Source organism: Eumetopias jubatus, unplaced genomic scaffold, assembly GCF_037043125.1.
Source record: "Eumetopias jubatus isolate StellerSeaLion01/CBP00866 unplaced genomic scaffold, mEumJub1_p1.0 scaffold_2, whole genome shotgun sequence".
In the NCBI taxonomy this organism is placed as follows: domain Eukaryota; kingdom Metazoa; phylum Chordata; class Mammalia; order Carnivora; family Otariidae; genus Eumetopias; species Eumetopias jubatus.
The window spans coordinates 48991622-49012420 of NW_028274808.1; the positions used below are offsets into that span (position 1 = coordinate 48991622).

The following is a 20799-nucleotide window of genomic DNA, read 5'->3' on the forward strand; positions in this document are numbered from 1 at the left end:
TCTGGGCATCAGAGCCAGCTCAGGCGAAGCCAGACTTTGAACAAAACCGTTCTGCCTGAGCAACAGAACATTTTTATGCAGAAAAAACTCACCGTGGATATCCGACCTGAAAGAAACCCTGGCAATTCCCGCCTGCCTCTCTCTCTCCTGAGCTCTGGAATAGAAGGACTGCCTCTATCCCGTCCTCACCCCTTGGGATAGCCCCATTCTTTTCACATCACCCCGTTTCCCCCAGGATTTGACAAAGTTTAATTGATCCAGTGACACCAAAAGGCGACACAAATGGTACCAGACCCCTCACTTCTCCTCCCTGCCGCTGCTAATTTTTTTTCTCTTTTGTCTGAAAAGCCTCAAATAATTTGCATTTCATTCCTACTTACCTGCGGTCCCGTTCGAGGCGAGCTGCTCCCTTCCTCACTCCCTCAATTAGTGGTACCCTGGGCTTCTCCCCACATCAGCACCGCTGCTTGCTCTGGCCATGACATCACCTCTGAGCTCTGTGATTGGCCAGCAGTGGGTTGCTTGGCAATTGGACAGCCTCCTCTGGCGGAGCAGGGATTGCCTGAGTGAGTAACTCTTAGCAGGCCGGGGAGTGGAGGATGATGTCAGACAAATAGCCTGCTCTCCATGCCGCCTGCAGAGCTGGGGGCCAGAGGGTGAGGGTGGGGATCCAGAAAAGAAGGGGGCAGTGGTACAGGAAGGTGGGGGTGAAGGCACCGCTTGCAAGCTGAGCTGTCCAGCGAGGGAGAGCACCTGGAGAGGGGGAATGGTGAATGAATTCCAGAATCTTTAGCTCTTTCAGATCTGGGGGTGGGAAAATATGGAATCTAGAGGAGAAATCAGAAAGAACAGATGAACCCCAAAAATAGCTTCCGGAGGGCTTGGTGCCTGTTTCCAGCTGCTGTCGGAAGGGCTGCTGGGTTTGAACGGTGACTCAGAAGGCAAGGAGGGGCTGCAGACACCCCAGGCCTTGGAGCTCGTGAGGGCGTGGCCCATGGGTCCCAGGAGAGCAGGGGTTCCCTCTTGCCACCTGGCTGCGATGTTGGCCACGCCTCTCCTGTGGCAACTTGACTGACTAGCGCTGGTGGGTCCTCACAGGCCACTCAACCCTCCCTGGGCCGTCCAGAGGGAAGAAGAGCATGACTGAAGCTGAGGAGCATCACTACCCTGGTGATTCCTAAAACAGATGGACCCCCGAGGGGAGGGGACAGGTAGGGGACGGGTCATACATGGTGGCTTCCCTAGTTCCCTCAGGAAATGAGGGCAGGAAACCCCTGATGTCACCTTCTCAGCCAGCCGGTCCACGGGAAGTGGCAGGGCCAGGCAGCCGGTCAAACAAGACCCCTTTTCTAAAATGCCTCTCCCATCAAAGCCTCACTGAGTGTGTTCTCCAGCCCCGCACTCCCATGGCAGCGCCCCAGCACCCTGCCTCACCTCACCTCCTTTCTCTGGGGAGCGGGGGTGGATTTCTTTTACTGTGGTAAAATACACAAAACACCTAACTTACCACTTTACCCATTTCTCTGTATACACTTCGATGGCATTAAGCACATTCACGATTTTGTGCAGCCATCAGCATTCTCCAGAACTCTTTCTTCTTCCCAAATTGAAACCCTGTCCCTGTAAAACAGTAACTCCCCTCTCCCTCTCCCCCTCCCCCTCCCGGCTCCTGGTGACCTCTAATCTTTTTGTCCCAATGAATTTGCCTCTTGTAGCAAATTCATTACCTCATGTATTACCTCATGTATTTAGGATCATATAGTATTTGTCCTTTTGTTTCTGGCTTACTTCACTTCGCATCATATCGTCAAGGCTCATCTTCATTGTAGCAGGTGTCAGGATGTCCTCCCCTCACCCTTTCTATGGCAGGTCTGCTCTACCACCATCAATGTCACTGACCCCCCACCCTCTACCACCACCGCCCTGCTGACAAAGAACAGACAAAAGTTACCTTTCTTCAGGCCATGCTTTTAAATCATTTTTGAATCGCAAGCACTAAGAGCAGGTGCACATCACCATTTGTGCACGTAGAAGCCCTGCGGTGTATCCGCTCTGCAAGCGTCTCGGGGGAGGAAGCAGGTTCTCGGGCCCTGGCACGGACCACACAGCTGGGACCCACTGGTTGGCGGCTCCCTGCCCAGTGCCCTGTGCTGTTCTCTGGGGGCCCCACGTGGACTTATATCTCCAACTCCAACCGCCCCCCCCCGCCCCGCTCATCAGGAAAGGAGAGGAAAGCACCCATTTTGTAGCCCCGCTCTGGCCACCACACAGGGTGGGGGTGGGGGTGACCGGAATAATGAATGACCACTGACAGCCTTTGGAGTTCACAAAGCTCGCTCCCACTGGTCCTGTCGTGTAACCCCCAGCAGCGTTGCAAAGGCAGTGGTGCGAAAACCCTTCTTCGGTTGGAATAACATGCCTATCATGCATGCCACATGCCACGAACCCAGGACCCTCAGGTCCCAAGCTGGCCCAATTCAAAGGGAATCAGGAGTGCCTAGGGATATCTAAATGGTTGCCTGAATGCGCAGAGATAGTAGAGGCCACACTGCGGGCCAGGCTGGTCTCAGGAATCCAAGCGAACCTGAACCACGTGGCCGCCTTTGCAGTCAAGGGAGCCTCTCTCCCCTCCCCCCCATCTTTTCTTTCCTCCTCCCTCCCAGCGCTGAGAAGTCTGGAACTCCACAATCGGCTGCTCTGGAAAAGGGGGGAAGGGGGGAGAGGGGAGGAGACAGTGAGTTGCCATGGTGATGGCAGCCAATGAGAGATTCTCTGCTACCAGGGGAGGGGAGCACTCTGTCTGAGTCCCTTTTACTGACCAATTCGGGAGGAGGCCTGAGGCAGGAGGACAGGACATCACAACCTGGGAGCAGAGACCAAGGTGGGGGGAAAGGGAAATACAGAAAGCTGCCTTATTTCTAGAGTTATTTAGCTAGTATCTGAGTATTACACAGTGAAGGACTGTGTGTGTGTGTAGTCAGTAAATCTCACTACAGCCCTGTGAGAAAGGGACTCAAGACCCCATTTATACAAGAAACAGAGTCACATGGTCCAGGTAACTTGCACACAGCCTCCCATTAAGTGGTGAGACCTAGATTTGAATTGGTGGGGGCTAATATCGGGAAGACGGAGAGTAGGCGAGCCACATACAGCTCTGCCCGCCCAGCCTTACCCAGATGGGAGAGTCCCAGAGCTTCCCCAAGATGGCATAAGGCAGTACGGTGGAACAGCGAAAGAAATAGGAACAGAGAACAGGAAAAGGAACAGAGAAAGAAATACAGTTATTTTAGGAAAAAGTGTCAAGCATTGAGTCCAAAGGTTAAAGAGTGAGGAGAGCAATCACCAAGGTCAAAGCCCAGAGGTGAAGAGGGGTGGGGTCGCCACCAGGGAACAGATGGAGGGGAAGGAGATGGACTGAGCGTTCCTTGCACGTCAATGTCCAAAGCTGTCTTGAGCTCCGCTGAGGAAGGTGGGTGAACAGAGGCCAACCCTGGGCCCGCTGCATCGGCTGTGGGAGAGCCAGCTGCCTGTGATCAGTCCATCTAAATATAGCAGCTGGACATTAGTCAAAGGGACACAGGGCCCGTGAGGAGCAGATCGGCGATGTCGCTCTGCTGACTGCCACTTTCCACAGCTCAGGGTGCACCGTGGCAATGGGCGCGGGAGGCCATTCACTGAATCCACGCCTGCTGCCTGGCTACCCTGTGGGACTCCAGTCATCTACCTCTTCCCAGGGTGGAAACATGACTATGATGTGGGAAAGGGGGCTCCACATCTTCCTGTCAATGTCAAAGGGTGGAAAGAAGTTGCAGCATAAAGGACTGATTTTCCAGAAGCCAGGCATGTAAGGGCAGTCCCTGTTCAGTGACTCGACTCACCCATAACTCAAGCTCACAGCCCCCCGGGAACCAGAGGACAGTGCCCAGGCCCCAAAGGGGCTCTGCCTGTCACAGATGTAGTTCTATTATAAGGCCAGCAGCACAGTCACCTTGGGGACCCTCAACAAACTTCTGGTCGCTTTCCAAACTTCAGGAAATAATGGTCCTTGCCTCACACAAGAATTCAGAATATCTGGTCACTGCCCGTGCAGGCTGCTGCCCTCATGCCAATGCAATGTTTAAAAACTGTGTGTCTTAAATGAGCTTTTATTTTCTGCCTTTATTTTAGGGGGAGACTGAAGTTTGGGAGATCTCTTCTATAGAATTTATTGAATTGAATACTGTCAGACATTTACCTAAAACAAATAAAAACATGCATACTACGTAATTTTTAAAAACGTGAGCCATGCTATCTCACTTGAGGACTGGCTCCCGTGATTCATGAACGCTTGTGACACCAACAGCTTAGATTTTTTTCAATCAACCGAAACACAAATAAAACTTAGCCAATTCAAATCTAGGCAAGGTTGGATTGCTGAACCTGTTTATTTATGCTGTTAAGTGGATTTGTAAACTAAATTGTAATGATGGTTAATATTTAGAACAACATATGATGTTTATAAAAACAACACATATCTGGGGGACTACAACCTGTAAGTCACTTAGAACAGTGCCTGATGCAAAGTATGTGCTCAATAAACGTCAGCTTTTATTTCTGTTGAATTCAAAAGTAGACTACCTGTGAGTTTGCAAGTAACAGAAGCCGGTTTCAAACTTAACAAAACAGGAGCATTTCTATCAAAACTGAACACACACACACACACACACACACACACACACACACACACACACACACCATTAGAGAATGGGCACAACGAGCATCCTCCTCCCAGAGGAAGGCGCTGTGGCTGAGACTGTTGCAGGGGACCCGAGCCAAATAGTCACCTTCAGAATGTGGGCAAAGACCCAAGTGAGACCTCTCCCTGGCAGGTGGCACAGACCATTGCAAAGGCTCCATTAAAAGGAGCAAGACAGGTCAAAACCTCCCGAAGAAACAATATGATGCCTTAACTCCCTGATTTCGCCAGACCCTGAAGAAAATAACAGAGATCAAAATGTGATGAGAGAAGCTGCCCTTACTTGCCGAGGCCACGTTCACAGTCCGAGGGGACTTGGGCACCACAGTTATCTACAGTGTAAGTGAAGGCTAAGTGGAGTTTCCGGCGAGGATAATGCCGCAGGTGATATTTGCCAGTATTTGAACATAACCATGAAGGAACTGACAGTTACAAACTGACTGGTTTAGCCAGAGGTGGGGACGATGCCTCTGAATTAAAGAGGAATAATGCCAAAGCAGTAGGAGTAGCTTCGCTGCAGACTTCCTTTGTTACTTTGGATGAAGCTGTTAAGATAACCCACAGGCGTGTAAATACCACTGAACATGTTATCCTTCCCCGGATTGGACGCACCCTTGCTTGTATCATCACAGAGCTGGATGCGAGGGAGTGAGACTTCTACAGGTTAAAGAAAATACAGAAGAAGAAAAAGATTCTCCAGGAAAAATCTGAGCAGGACTTGGCGCAGAGGAGTGTAGCTGGAGAGAGGACGGGAGCCCGCTAATCTGCTGGCTGGACAAAAGCACAGAACTCTTTTGTTCAGATAGTCTTTCCTGCTCAGCTGCGTTCAGAAGCCCTCGGGCTGAGCATCTGAACTCGAGGTGCGTAAGTTCGGTATGGGTGGCTCTTTATTGTTTTGGTCTAGGAATTGCGCAGGTTGTAAAATTTTCTTGGGTGTCCATTTATGGGATTTCCTTTGCAGAATCATAATTCCGCAATGATTTGTCACAGAAGAGATTGGTAGAACCTGCCTGGGAACTTGTAGAATTTATTCTGCGCAAGTATTACCCCACTCCATGTACATCTGTGTTACAAGTGACCTGCTTCCCAGACACATGAGGAGATTGCCCTTGAGAAACGTGGGAGATTGCCCTGATTACGGTGGCCTTGGGGCAACACATGTGGGCCAACTACCCTGCAGCGTGCTGCCCACTCGCGCACCCTGACACCGTCCCCTGAGACTGCTGCAGCCATCCTTGTGTGACCGCGGCACTTCTCTCCACAAGCTTTATAAAAACCTTCACTTTTCCTTGCATGACAGGTCTCTGCCCCGTCCGTCCTGGAAGCGGTTCTGCCAGCTTAAATGTGACTGTGGTACAAAAGACAGTAAAATGATTTTAAAAATGAGTTCTTCCTGGGGCACCTAGGTGACTCAGTTAGCGGCTGCCTTCGGCTCAGGTCATAATCTCAGGGTCCTTCGATGGAGCCCTTCGATGGAGCCTCCTCAGGGGGGGAGTCTGTTTGAGATTTTCTCCTTCCCCCTCTGCCCCTCCCCCCCACATGCACTCTCACTCGCACATGTGTGCACACGCTCTCTATCTCTCTCTCAAAATAAATAAATAAATCTTTAAAAAAAAAGATGAGTTCTTCCTTTTTTCCCCAAGTTATTGCTAAGACTAAGAGTCAACGTGCTTATACTCAGACCTACACATGGGATTGTCATCCAAAAAGAGCTTTCTCTGTAGACATGAAAGAAGGGGGTAGCCTTTCCCTCCCCACCTCACTCCCCGTCATATATCAGTGTTTTACAAATAAGCTTAATGAGATGATTGTTGACATTTGGGAGTAGTAATAAATAGATGATTGCCAAGGGAAAATAAAGAAAATGCGCAAAAGATATGAGGAGACATTTCATCAACTAGAATATACAGACAATGAATATACACCTGCAAAAATGTTTAATGTTACTAGCGATAAGGGAGATGCAATTTAAGACCGCAATGAGACTAGAACAAGTAAAATAAAAAATGACACTATCAAATGCTGGTGATGATGAAGAGAAACTGGAACTCTCATACATAGCTGATGTGAAGGCAAAATGGCACAGCCACTCCAGAAAGGAGTCTATTAATTTCTTTTAAAAAAACAAAACACTCACCATACAACCCAGCAATTGCACTCCTGGGCATTATTCCCAGAGAAATGAAAACAGGTTCACAAAAAAACAGGTAGTACACAAATGCTCATAGCAGCTTTATTTGTAATAACCCTAAACTGTAGACAACCAAAATGTCCCTGGAGAGGTGACTGGTTAAACAAAAGTAATACACCCATGCCAGGGAATACTAATCCGCAGTAACAGTGGATGCACAACTGATATTCATAACAACGTGGATGTATCCCAAAGAATTATGCTGAGTAAAAAAAAAAAAAAACAGTCTCAAAAGGTTACAGACTGTCTGATTCCACTTGTAGAATATTCTCAAAATGACAAAATTAGAGAGGTGAAGAACAGACTGGTAGCTGCGGGGGATTAGGAACGGTGGGAGGAGGGGTGACTACACAAGGGTGGCAATAAGAAGATGTTTACGGGATGGACCTGGCCTGTATCTTGACCGCAGATCTACAGAGGTGATAAAATGGCACACATTATAGCAATGTCAATTTCCTGGTTCAATGTTGTACTACAGTTATGTAAATTGTAACCATGGGGGAAACAGTGAGGGGTCCATGAGACTTCTCTGTACTACCCTTGCAACTTCCTCCTGATCTAGAATTACTTTCTCTCTGTGTTTCTGTCTCGGTCTCTCTCCCCTCTCCACAAAGCCACTTCCTCCTTTGTAGACTACTGTCTCTGCTCCTTCCATGCGTGTGGCTGCTTCACAGCCATGAAGGACCCCATGCCTTCTGGTGAAGCTGGTATGCTTTACAGATATCACTGGATATCTGACAAGGCCATGGCCATCACATCCTGACTCCTGCGGGCCCCTGGTTTATCCAGTGGGGCCACTCTACGTTCTGCCCCTTGAGGACATGGCCTTGTCAGGAGCCCTCGAGAAGCACCCCTGGGGGTGGGGAACAATGGACAGGAACTGGCTGTGGGGCGTGAAGGCCTTCTGAATGGAGCCGGCAGGCTCTGAGCATGGACCTGGGCTTGCCTCAGGGACCGAGAAGCCCTGCGGAATGGATTTGTGTTGCTCTAAAGACCCCGTGAGGTTTTCCTGGCAGCATAATGCCTATAAAACCTCAATTGGCGGCTTACTGATTTAATTTAGGGAGACTCAATTTGCTGGAAGCCTTTTCTAGACAGCTTGCTAAACTGAACAGCCAGAGGCGTGCCATGTCTGGGGGCCTTCAGTTTCTTCGAAGGACCCCTGAGGGCTGTGCCTGGGGTCTCTGTTTAGTTTTTTCTTCTTAGGGTGTAGAGGGCAGTGCGGACAGTCTGTTTTACCTCATCAGCCCAGTGGAACCTCCCAAACCTGGCCCTAAAGTGTGCCTCCCAGTGGCAGGCTTCAGCACCTCTGCCCAGCCCGAGGACACAGCAGACCAACTTGGAGAAAGTATCGGAAGATCAGGGTTCCCCAACGCCCCTGGCATGTCCCAGGTGTCCCCTTTCCAAGTGCCAGGACCTCACTGTTTCAAATTTGGTGCACCGCATTTAGTTCCGGATGTCGGTCGCTGCAGAGTATTAAGTGCTACACCTCAGGAAGTCCACTTCAAGAGTGGGCTCAGGTGGTCTCGGCGCCTCTCCCATCAGCAGGAAGGACTCCCGGGAGCACAGCTGCCTAACTGAACTGTTTCCCCCCCTCCCCTGTAAACAGGGCAGCCACACACTGGCTCATGTCTCCATGCCCATTACTGAGGTCCCAGGGAGGAGCCAGCGCAGTCGGACGTCCTTCAACGTGCCCTTTCAAGCCTGCTAAAGCCTCAGCCTCAGGAGGAAAATTGTCCATGACCGCAAAACGGTGACCCTAACTTCACCAGCTGTTTCAGTCTATGCTCCACTAATATTCCTCCCCGGCCCGGGGTTGGCGGGATCCTTATGGTTTCCAAGCTCCACAACGGCCCACTTTGGCGGTGGTTGTGGGCCACTTTGTTTCCTGATACCGGGTTGCATCTTTTTCAGAGTCTTTTGGTTGCAAGTGAACAGGAAACTACTCCAAGTCACCTCATGCATAAACAGGAAGTTCATTCAAGTTTACAGGAATATCACATGGAAACCAACACAAAAGGACAGCTGGGCTAGAACTTGGAACTGGAAGCCAACAGAATCTGAGCAGACTTCCGCCTCCCTCTCTCTTTCCCGCCCTCTCCTTCTCTCCCTCCCTCCTCCTGCCTCCCTCTTCTCTCCCTTTCTCCCTCCCTCTGTGTCTCTGTCCCTCTCTCCCTGCCTCCCCTTTCTGTATGTGGGTGGGCCTCCTGCCCCCAGCACTCTATGCCCACTCAGGTCCACATCTGCATCTGTCTACAAGGCTATTTCCTTCCATCTCCATGACAGACTCTGCCTTCTGAGCACTGGCCATCCCATGTTTCTTAAGGTGAGAGACAGACGAACCCCTCTTTCAATCCCAATTTCAGATACCCAGGCAAGAGAATCCATCTGGCCCAGTTTCAATCAGGTGTGCATGTCTGATGTCAAGGATGGTCCAGGGGCTGGGTTGCATAGTATGGATCTGCATGGGTTCTGTTCTCAGAGTGTGGCATCGTGGAGAGCTGAGCAGGCATTCCACATGAGTACTCCACCAGGGTTAGTGACCAATCATAAAACAGCAACATTGTGCTCATCGCAAAAAGGTCTTCGAACAAAAACGTAATTGCCAATGGCAGAACACTTACACTGGATTAGGCAAAAAAGAAAAAAAGCTGGGGACAAGAGAATACTTGCTTTTTGCATTTCATGGCCCCTCACTAGCACTAGAGTTATTTCTTCCCCCAGTGCAGGACTCCCAGGGGCTGAACCCCTTGGAGGGATGCCTCCTCTGGTGTCACAGGAGGGAACTAAGAGATGCACCTCTAACACAGGCTGTCAGGAGGGCTGGGGGCTGGGAGGCGAGGGGCTATAGCAGTCAGGCATCCAGTTTCACCTGCTGCATGCTTGTCTGTGCTTGGAAAGTGCTGGAACCAGGAGATGGAATCACCTCTGGGGTCATCTTGGAAGATTCCCTCCTGGCCCCCTTCAAGAACGCAGAGAGGATGGGAGCTGGGAGCTGGGAGCTGGGAGTGTGGGCTGGCAACTAGTACCTCCCCTACAGAATTTAGGTTTAAGGGACAGTAGGGACTGGGAAGACTGCCTTTCTTGAAAGGCAGAAAAGGAAGAAATACATACAATCCTGCACAATAACAAAAAGCCATGGTAAATTTCATTCATGTAGTTTAGAATCTGTTCAATGTCTTCAAAAATATATTCCATCAATGAATAGTCTTAATTCAAGCAAAGTAATCTTGAAGATGTATGAGCCCATGAAAAATCAATTTGTATCCAAATCCAAGGAAATTAGAAATACCCATAAGCAGAATGCCAATAACATTTTTATATTCTAGCAAAATATGGACATCAAGACATCAAAGGAAAATGGAAACATAAATTGGAGGAGGGGCAATGGGAGAAGGAAGATAGAGATTTTGAGCTAATTGGAAAATATAATCAGAAAGATCATATTCCAATGTGTTTACTTTCCAGAGAGAATAAATATTGGTTTGGAAACAACTCACATTTTAAACTGACTTTCTTATTTTCTAGAAAGAAATTGGCTTTTTCTTATGCAGACAGATTTTTCTTGATTAAACTTGAGCTGTCATGTACAATTTCATTTATATGAAGCTCTAGGAAAGACAAATCTCATCTGAAGAGATAGAAAGCAGATCGGGGTTGCCTGGGGCTGGGCAGCGGTGGAGGTCACCTGGGGAAGGGACAAGGGAAATTTGGGGTGACAGAGATATTCCATATCTTGACTGTGATAGTGAGGGGCATGGGTTTATGTATTTGTCAAAACTCACTGAACTTAAAATGAGTTTATTCTATTGTTGGTAAATCATACCTCAGTAAATCTGTTTAAGCAACAACAACAACACTGTGCAGTAATGGCAAGAAGAATTATTATAAAGAATAGCATCTTCCCCCGAAGCCGGGGCATTGGTGGGTTTGTCCTCCTGCAAACAAACAGGTTTGCCCCTTCTCCCTCTACAAAGGAAAGCAGGAACAGGGCAGGTTGAGAGAGACTCTCTCAAGGAGATGGTGATGGGCTCGTGTTTGGATGAGGGAACAGGATGGAGGGCAGGGGTGGGGAGGGCATTCTAGGCTGAGAGATCAGCACAGGTAAGGCACTGGCTTTCCTGAGTGGTGTATTCAGAGAACTATAAGAGTAAAATCAAAATGCAATTGAACAAACAATTTATAACAGGCAACCAATGTTCCTGGATGAAAACCCAGGACTATCTTATTTCTTCTCACTCTTCTCAGTTCCTTAAAGCAGCCTCAATTCAAGACTTGGTTATGTCCCGGGGCACCTGGGTGGCTCAGTTGGTTAAGCATGACTCTTGATCTCAGCTCAGGTCTTGATCTGAGGGTTGTGAGTTTGGGTCTGGCGTTGGGCTCTATGCTGGGCGTGGAACCCACTTAAAAAAAAAAAATTAGCACGGCCCATAAAGATCTCCAACTTTGTTAGAAGTTACCACCTCTGTCTCTGTCCATCCTGGGGGTGTTTGGGGCTGGGGTGAGCTCCTCTCCAGGGCTCTGCCTTCCTTTTTTCCTCTCTTGCCAGAATGCGGGTGGGGGGGTTGTGGGGGGAGAAGGGTCTTCTGAGGATGCCTCAGTCATGATGATGAAGTGGATCTTCTCTGGGCCTCACAGGTGTTCAGAGCTGACTTTTTCCTTTGGAGCACTCTGGAGGGTTCTTCAAAGAGCCCCCACCCCCACTTCTGGCCTTTCTTGCTTGCAGCTCTCTTCTGGTGGGTGCTTGGGTGCCTCTGTAACTGCTTGCTCTAGCAGCCCCTGGGCGGGGAGGTACACACCAGCTTCTCTGGGTTAGGGCCCCTCTCCCCTCGAGGCGGCCCTCTTGGGTGGAATCTAAGATAACTCCAGGAATCTCATCACACAGGCCACATCAGACGCTCAGGAGCTTCTCGCCTGCACTTTGTTCTGACAAGCCTGTGGGTTCAGGCTGTCCCTGATGCAGCAGCCTCTCTCCTCTGCCATCAGAGATATCCACCAGGCACAGACCCTCCCAGTCTGATTCTGCAAGCATTCCTGAGACGCCAGCCCACCGTAGGAAGTACTCCAGGTGGTCCCCGAGAAATTCCTTTCCTTGGTCTTGGGATAAGAGAAAGGCACATCTTTCATTCTCCGTGGTGGTGGAAGCATGTGGGTGGGGGAGCTGGAGGGATTGGAAAGCAGGGTGGAACCCACAGCATCCCAGCAACACTCCTCAAAGAAATCCTCTAACTCCGCCCTACCCTTTTGTTTCCCGACTTCTCTTACAGGTTGGAAGAGGGTGGTGAGCTGAGGCTGGCAAAACAAGGTGTGGGTCCCCTTTACTTTAACTTTCATTTGGGTTCCTCCTCCTCATCTTAGAATGCCAGGGTATTTTGGCCCTATTTCCTTGGAGTCCCAGCCTGAAACAATACCAGCAACATTGCTATGCACTGATTCCTACATGGGTTGGGTACTCTGCTAAGCTCTTGCCATAGATTATCTCATTTAATTTTCAGAATAAAACTATATGGCAGGAGTGGCTATTATCATTTTACAGATAAATGATCTCAAGGAGGTTAACTAACTTGGCCAAGATCACATTGCTACATAGAGGAGCCAGACGATGAGCCAAGGTTTTCTGGCTCCAAGACTCTGTGCTGCACCAAATGTTTTGTGTAGGTTGATATTATGGAAACAAAATCCACAAATCCAAACGGCTTCAAGTGGCTCACAATCCAGATAGTTCAGGTAGTGACCCCATTCTTCCAGGCCACCCTCTCCTGCTCATCCTTCCTTCCCCCTTAGGACCACCCCCCACCCGCCTTCCCCATTCCCCCTACTCCTCTCTGGTCTCAAGCAGAATGTTGACACTAAATGTTCACAATATATTTTACTTCCCTGTCTCTGCATTAGACTGTGAGCTTCTTGAGGGCAAGGACTGATGAACTTGTTATCCTCAGTGCGTCTCACTTGCTGGCAGGGTCTCAACAACAATGGGATTAAGGAAGGCATGAATAAACCATGAACGATTGGCAAGGAATGAACTGGCCTCGGAAATCCGGATCTTTGCACAAGAACTTGGTCACAGCACTTGATGCAAGGGGTTTGTAGCTGTTCTCTGGGAGGGAGAAAGGAAGTGGGGATTCAAGCTCCCAGCCTGCAAGATGACAGGGTTGAGCTGGGTCACATCTAAGGCCCCTTCCCAGGGCTATCACTGTGGCTCTTTTTTTTTTTTTTTTAATATTTTATTTGTTTATTTGAGTGAGGGGAGGAGGAGGAGGAGGGGCAGAGGGAGAGGGACAAGCAGACTCCGTGCTGAGTGCAGAGCCCTATGCCGGGCCCGATCCCAAGACCCTGAGATCATGACCTGAGCTGAAATCAAGAATCGGTCGCTTAACCAACTGAGCCACCCAGGCTCCCCTCACTGTGGCTCTTAAGGAGTCCAGAGAGAAGAAAGAAGGAAGACAGTTGACTGTCTCTGTCTGCTCCCTTCTTGCCTTTGGCTGGGTGGTACACTTCAACAAAACACATGTACAGGTATTGGGGATCAATCCAGCAGGCCGTGAGCCCCAGATGTACCAGGAACATCCCAGGAAGAGGGAAGCAGAGAAGGAGGAAGGTTTTGGGGACAGAGCAGTAGATGGATTCACTCTAAGGCAACAGAAGCAAAGTTTCACTACTTTACGGGTTATGTGTTTCAAGTTCCAAACAACTATCCCCCCAGATGAACCGTTAGAATCTGTCATAATTGAAGGCCCACCTTCACGGATTCTGGGGAAGACTGCAGAGGAGTACCCAGGGGAGTCTGACAGGCCAAAGGGAATAGAACCCTTCTCAGAGGTCTTGCACAGAAGGACTCATTACCAGGGTGTCACTTCGTCATGTCCCTAACAGAGCTGATCTAGAAATGGAGAGATCAGAAGCCACTGTCAACACCATGTTTAATATTCAAAACACATCACAAGCCACCTCTGGGCATTTACCTCAGCCTGAGACTCAGCTCACCATCCTGGGCCTTCTTCAGCCTGTGGGCATGCACTCCAGCTGGGGAGAGGCTTACTTGTAAGGGACACAGTGAACCCTGTCCCTGGGGGAAGGAGGACTCAAGTCACAGAAAGCATGACATCATCCTGGCTGCTGAGACTCTGAGGACTCCTGTGATGCCCTCAGTTCCCCGGGGATGACTCCAAGGCCCATGAGTGGCTGTAATTCCTTAAGTAATGAGCATCATGGCTGTGGAAGTCAAGCTACTATTGTCATTCTGTCCTCATACAGAGAATAACCTCACTGGGCTAGGGGCTGGGGGAAGAGAAAAAGGGGAAACCTGCTCCTGATCATACCTTGTCCTTCCTTTAAAACCTTCAGTGGTTCCCCAGCACCTGCAGGACAAAATCCAAACCTCTCTGTGCATCCCCAAGGCCTACCATGCACACCACTCTCCCCTCCTGCCCCTCACCCCTGGCGCACACACACACACACACACACACACACACACACACACACACCCTACACACTGAGCTCCTTTCAAGCTGCAACAAAATACAGTTGACTCCCCAAAGGTGCCACACAATTTTCAGCCACTCACCTTTGAATACGCTGTCCTTCTTCATGGCTGGGGTGACTTCCCACCATCCCTCTGTCTGGCTAGCTCCTATTTTTTAAATCCCAGCACACTTGCCATCCCTCTGGGAGGCTTTCTCTGACTTAGGAAACAGTTGTTCTCACCCCTGTGTTTCCCAAAGCACCTGATAGAGACGATGATTTAGAACAGCTAACACAAGAGCTGAATATGAATCTAGAATTTTTAAAGGGGGAACCCACAGGGAGAGTGGAATTCTTAAATGATAGGAAGCACATGCTACAATTTCAGATACGGAAGTATGAATGTAGAGGAGATATTTTGAGTGCGGGTGGGGTTCTACTGTCCTCCTCATTTTACATTATCGTACAGCCACCCTGCCGCCCTGCACTTTTTATTATAAGGCTCAGAATTTTGTTTTCTAATTTAAAAAACAAAACAAAACAAAACAATATATATGTAAACAGAACTGGGTTATGTTTATTTCAGGAATTTATTTCATTCCTTGCTTTTAAAGTTTCAGAATCAGTCAATTATTTCCTCATATTAACAAGAGAAAACAGTATATGATCATATCAGTTGATGTGGAAAAATCATCTGGTAAAATTCAACAGCCATTTATTTAAAAATTCTTTGAAAACAGGGAACAGAAAAAAAATTCTCAATCTAATAATGGGTATAAAAACTTAGAGGAAAAACATACTTAATGATGAAATGTTAAAAGCTTTTTTCTTGAAGTCAAGAACAAGACAAAGATGTCCACAATCACTTTTTTTTATTTTTAAGATTTTATTTATTTATTTGAGAGAGATTGAGTGAGAGCACATGCAGGGGGAGGAGCAGAGGGAGAGGCTCAGAAGGGAGAGGGAGAAGCAGACCCCTGCTGAGCAGGGAGCTCTAAGGGGGGATGGGGCAATCCCGGGACTCCAGGATCATGACCTGAGCTGAAGGCAGAGGCTTAGTCAACTGCGCCACCGAGGCACCTCACAATCACTTCTATTCAGTATCTTTTTGGAGGCCCTAGGCAGTGGGACAAGGCAAGGCAAAGAAATAAAAGGCATAAGGATTGAAAAGAAAAAATACAACTCAGTATTTGTAGATGGTACAATTATTTGTGTAGGTAAATCAAAACAATTTACACATAAATATTAATAAGTGAGTCTAGCAAGAAACTAGAATATGAAATTTAGCAAAAGCACTTTCAACAAAAGATTTTTTCAGTCAGGTTGAAAAATTAAATATTTAGGAATATAACAAAATGTTGAAAACTCTACACAGGGGCGCCTGGGTGGCTCAGTCAGTTAAGCAACTGCCTTCGGCTCAGGTCATGATCCTGGAGTCCCAGGATCGAGTCCCGCATCGGGCTCCCTGCTCAGCAGGGAGTCTGCTTCTCCCTCTGACCCTCTTCCTTCTCGTGCTTTCTGTCTCCCATTCTCTCTCTCTCAAATAAATAAATAAAATCTTTTAAAAAAAAAAGAAAACTCTACACAGAAAATATAAAAAATTTTGAAACTTGAAAAAATAAATAAATCTATGTGATTAAAAAAAAAGCATTTTGAAGAAATTGAAGATCTAAATAAATAACAAATATGCCATGTTCGTGAATTGCAATATTCAATTGATATTGCTAGGATGTCAATTCTCCCCCAGTTGTTCTAAAGATGTGACACAATCCCAGTCAAAATTTCACATGATTTATAAAAATATATTGGGTGGATTGTAGAGTCAAATGTAAAAAGCAAGTAATGCTTTCAAATGTGAAAGATAAAATAAGTAAATATATTTAAGACCTTGGTGTAGGGAAATAAACAAGCCACACTCAAATATTTAACTATAATTAAGAGATTGATGAACTTGACTACATTAAGAAGTTTTGTTCATCAGAAGAAGTCATTAAGAAAATAATCATTCAAGCCACAAAGTAAGAGAAGATATTTGTAAAACATATAATCCAACAAAGGGCTGGAATTCAGAATATATGAAGAAGTAAAGATGGGCTCTAATATAGATCTCGGTCTAAAACCCAGGCTAAAATGGAAAGAGAAAAGAAACATTTTCATTTGCCATATGTATTCTTTCGCAGTTCAGAGAACCAAATTCCTGAGGTAGCGTGGTTAGGAGGGAACCAGAACCCTTGTTCGTCACAGCTGGCAATTTTGCTTCTGCACTGAAGTGTCTTTGCTCTGCGTTTTGTGCAGCTGACCCCATCAGGAACAAGTGTGGCGGCTCGCCAGTCTCTAGGGTGGTGCTCTCTGCTTGTACAAGGGTAACTGGGAACAAGAATTATAAATGATGTGGGATGCCTGGGTGGCTCAGTTGGTTAAGCATCTGCCTTTGGCTCAGGGCATGATCCAAGGGTCCTGGGATCGAGCCCCACGTTGGGCTTCTTGCTCAGCGGGGAGCCTGCTTCTCCCTCTGCCACTCCTCCTGCTTGTGTTCCCTCTCTCTCTCTGTCAAATAAACAAAATCTTTAATAAGATTTGGTTCACTATTTGTTTAGAACTTTTGTTTGGGATCTTTGGTTATAAATGAAATTGGTCTATAATTATCTATCTTATAATGTCCCTTTCAGGTGTTGATCTGTAATGCTAATTTCATAAAATGAGTGGGCAGTGTTAGTTATGTTTTCTAATAGAACTGAAGATAGCAGGGTGCTTGTCTGGCTCAGTCAGTGGAGTGTGCAACTCTTTCTTGATTTTGGGGTTGTGAGTTCAAACCCCACACTGGGTGTAGAGATTATTTAAATAAATAAAATTAATCTTTAAAAAAAAAGAACTGGCGATAGCTACTAAAACCATAAATAACATAAGCACTTACCAAATTTCTAGAGAAAAAAATGCAAAGAAAATACACTTTACACAGCAAAATATGGGGAGAAAATAAAACAAAGAAGTATAAAACACACAAGATAGAGTGACAGTAAAAATAAATTTTAGATTTTTCTATTAAAAACAACATCTGAAAAAAGTCTCATCTTACTATTTTACTGCAGACATATCTTTAAAAAATGACACAGAAAGCTAAAACTAAAAGGATGAACCAATGCATACTAGACAAATGGACACAAAAATAAAATGCGAGTAGGGCGCCTGGGTGGCTCAGTTGGTTAAGCATCTGCCTTTGACTCAGGTCATGATCTCAAGGTTCTGGGATTGAGTCCCGCATCAGGCTCTCTGCTCAGCAGGGAGCCTGCTTCTCCCTCTGCTCATGTGCTCTCTCTCTCTCTTTCTCTCAAATAAATAAAATATTTTTAAAAAATAAAATAAAATGGGAGTAGCAGTATTATGTCAGATAAAATAGAATTCAACAGGAAGAATGAATAGTGTGCATTAGTTACCTATTGTGAAAAATATTACTTTAAAACTTAAAATGACAAACATTTATTATCTGACATAGTTTCTGAGAGTCAGTAACCCAGGAGTGGCTGAGCTGGGTGGTTCTGGCTCTAGGTCTCTCGAAGGGTTGCAGGTAATGTGTCAGCCAGGGCTGTGCTCATCTGAAGGTTTGACCAGGGCTGGAGGATCTACTTCCAGGAATGTCCTGGAGACACAGAAGAGCAAGTGACCCAACAGGGGGAGAGCAACCAGGGTGGAAGTCACAGTGTTTTTATATGATCTATTTTCCGAAGTTACATGCCATCATTTCCGCTTCATTTTACCATTTTAGAAATCAGTTGCTGAGTCCAGCACACACTTAAAGAGAGGGGAATAGATCCCTCCCTCCAAAGGAGCGTCAAAGAATTTATGAAACATTTTCAAAATCGCTACATGGAACACAGAATATTTTTAAAAATGGTTATACACGAAACTACAAAGAAAGCATCAACAATTACAAACAGCAGAAATTATATAGGCCCCATTTTTTTACTTCAGAGAATAAAAGCAGCTTAAATAAAGTTTATAGTTAAATGACCTAAAATAAAATACTTCCAAATTACAAAAAGAAACATAAACATGCATAAGAACAAACACAGATACATAGTAAAATATAACCATTATAAAATTTTTTAATTATAATATAAAATCATAAAAATTATAAAAATTCAAAAGCAATAAAAACAGAAATCATAATATAAATTTGATGACAGAATTAAATCTAAGCTTCTCTGTCATGCCAATTATTACAAATGGGCTAACCTTGCTTAATAAAAGGAAGCAACTCACAGATTCGATAGCTACTTGTAAGGATAGTTACTGTAGCATCATTTGTAACAGCAAGTATTAGAAATAACCTTAATTTTTTTCAAAAATGATGTAGGTAAGTAAATTATAAGTTCCATACAATGGGACAATAACAGCTCTTAAAAGAATGACATAACTCTTATGTGTTAGATAAGAAAAAATCTTCAAAATATATTTATAAAAAGCAAGACGAAGGGACGCCTGGGTGGCTCAGTCTGTTTGGCATCTTCCTTCTGCTCAGGTCATGATCCCGCATCGGGCTCCTTGCTCAGAGGGGAGCCTGCTTCTCCCTCTCTTTCTGCCCCTACCCCTGGCCTGTGCTCTCCTCTCTCTCTCTCTCTCTCTCTGACAAATAAATAAAATCATAAAAAAATGCAAGATGAAGATATTTACAGTCTGTGACTATTTTCTATTTTGTGGTTTAAAAAGAAGGATGTGCTTTTGTTATTTTAGTATATCTCTGGAAAGATCCATAATAAACCAGGAATAGTGCTTGCTTATGGGAAGAGGACATAGATGGTTGGGGACAGAGAAGAGGGAGAAACTTACCTTGTACTTTCTTCCTTTTGAATTTTGCATTTGTACCCAAGTGAATACTACTAATTTTTAAATTTTTGATAAAGAAATTTTAATACAGTTTTATTTAAAACTTCAATTGAACTAAAATAATAAAAATTTTATTAAGAAGAGATTAATTGAATTGACTAAGAATTATGTAAGATATTTTTTAAGTAGTCAAAAAATTACCTTCAATAATGGCTCTGGTTCTTTAAACTTCCCAGGAACTTAATACACAAACTATTCCACAGCACAGAAAAAAGAAGAAAGTTGTCCAGATGCACTACAAAAGTACCTGAACACTGAAACAAAAGCCTGACAAAATAGCATAATAAGAGAAAACTATAACCCACTATGTCCCTATGAAAAAAGATTCAAGAAAATACTGTCAAGTTGAAATTAGAGATCTTACAAATGGATTAGAAAAAGACAAATATCCTGATATAAAAATAGTCAAAGAAGATAGATAATTCAGAAAAGAAATATAAAAAGCCATTGAATATGTGAAACCATGGTCAACATCACTAATAATGAAGGAAATGAATAAAGATTCATGAGCTATCATTTTGTACTAGATTATGAAAGATGTAAGAGATTGGAAACAGCCAAGTTTGTTTAGGGTGTAAAGAACTGGACACTCCCATAGACTATTTACATTTCTGGAAAGCAATTTGAGAACATGTATTTTAATGTTTGACACAGGAGTTTCACTTCTAGGAATTTATCCTAAGGAATTCATTGGACAAGGGTCCTACAATACAATGTATATACAATAGTGTTCACTGCAGCAGTATTTTCAACAGTGGCCTGGGCACTTTTAAAATAAATTGTGAGGGTGCCTGGGTGACTCAGTTGGTTGAGCGACTGCCTTCGGCTCAGGTCATGATCCCGGAATCCTGGGATGGAGTCCCACATGGGGCTCCCAGCTCAGCGGGAAGCCTGCTTCTCCCTCTGACCCTTTCGTCTCTCATGCTGTTTCTCTCTCTCTCTCAAATAAGTAAATAAATAAAATCTTAAAAAATAAAATAAATTGTGATATATCCATACAATACAATTCCTTGAAGCCAGTAAAAATGATAGCACAGATTTATATACTGGTGCACTTATGGGAGGTCCATTTAGTTGAAAAGTTTTGCAGCTATTAAATACTATGCATTTGAAGATTATTTAATAGCAAAGGAAAAGCCTCACAGCAAGTGAATTTAAAAAGCTACAAAGAAAATGTAGCATGAGTTAATTTCTATAAAAATCTCCCACTTTTGGGTTTAAAAGTACAGGAAGAACTACATCGAAATGTCTAAGAGGTGGTGGACCTTGGGGTGATTCTTTCTACAATTTTCTGAATAAACATGTTACTTCTATACCTTAAAAACATGCATCTATACCTGTTATCTACAAAACCTGGCACTACCTGTTCTCACTGTGTATTTCCAACTCCACTTCCTCACTCCCCTACCCTGGCGAAGAGCAGCCAAAAAAGAGGAGGCGTACTGTTTTCGTAGGCTCCTATGGTTTACGAAGAGTTAATTAACTCCTTAATCAACTCCTTAGCCAGGGAGGCTCAACTGACTTCAGA

The 20799-nt window shown here is 45.5% G+C and overlaps 1 pseudogene; it reads left to right on the forward strand.

Moving 5' to 3' along the window:
• The first annotated feature begins 3653 nt into the window (after positions 1-3653).
• LOC114217443 (V-type proton ATPase subunit D pseudogene) lies at positions 3654-5541 on the forward strand (annotated as a pseudogene).
• Positions 5542-20799: the final 15258 nt, after the last annotated feature.